The sequence below is a fragment of the Elephantulus edwardii genome, unplaced genomic scaffold (assembly GCF_000299155.1).
Source record: "Elephantulus edwardii isolate Elephantulus edwardi_28Jun2011 unplaced genomic scaffold, EleEdw1.0 scaffold00008, whole genome shotgun sequence".
NCBI classification, from domain to species: Eukaryota; Metazoa; Chordata; class Mammalia; order Macroscelidea; family Macroscelididae; genus Elephantulus; species Elephantulus edwardii.
In genome coordinates, this window is record NW_006399758.1 from 26,657,340 (window position 1) to 26,658,374 (window position 1,035).

Genomic DNA, 1,035 nt, shown 5'->3' on the forward strand with positions numbered 1-1,035 from the left:
CGGAAACAGACTTGCCACATCTTTCTCCTGAGAAGTGGCCAGTTAGCACAAACTGCCAAGCTACTGGTTAGTGGACAATTGTTATTAACTACAGTGCCACCATGGTTCCTTAAAAATGCAGTATTTTAAAACAAAACAAAAAGCTGGCTACTCAATTGATGGCAGTTCATGGTGATACTCCAGCAGTTTTCCAAAGCAGTAAATTTTTCTCCCTTGAAGCAGCTAGTGGATTTGAATTGCTGACCTTCCCATTAGAAGCCCAACACATAATGTTGCTATATGTGTATGTTGTTGTTGTTGTTGTATACTACCTTTTAAACTTTTGCAGTATGACTTTAAACATAAATTAAGTATGTTGCGTTCTGGTGGCAATGCGGTGGCTTACTCAGAACCCTGAAAAAATGGAGCTCTAGGTCATGAGCAGATACACCAGCCCAGTGAACCCGGCTGTCTTCCCCACCCAACTGTGGTGCTGTTGGCCACGGGCATGTTTTCACCACCTGGTTCTTCATTTACGAGGTAACCTCTGCCAAGTACATATAGGATAGCTATAAAGAGTTGCTCACCTCCTTGGTGGCCTGACTCTTCGTGGGCTTTGGGGTCCTCTCCTTGCTGCTCTGGGTTGGAATCCATGCCAAGGGTATGCATCTGACAGCTTCACTGAATCCCCACTTTTGTAAATTAGCAATTTTTTAAACTAGTGTTGGAGGCATCCCACTCTCTGTTCACAATAAAGGCAAGTATGTGACTGTCAAAATTTAGAAGAGATTTTGTTGTTGTTGTTGTTGGTTTTTTAATTTTTATTTTTATTATTTTTGAGAAGAGTTTTTTTTAAAGTGTTGCAAATTGGTTTTCTTAGTAATCTGATGCCAAATGAAATAATGGTGTAATAGATTGTATAATCAGTAAAGATTAAATCATGGTATGCTATTATTATAATTAAATGTGCTTACATTGGTGACTATTGTGGTAATCCCTTATAACTCAATTTTTCTGAACTCCTACTAATAGCTACAAATTTGATTGTGTACTTTA

At 38.6% G+C, this 1,035-nt stretch overlaps 1 pseudogene; it reads left to right on the forward strand.

Moving 5' to 3' along the window:
- The first annotated feature begins 401 nt into the window (after positions 1-401).
- Positions 402-696, forward strand: LOC102874633 (annotated as a pseudogene).
- Positions 697-1,035: the final 339 nt, after the last annotated feature.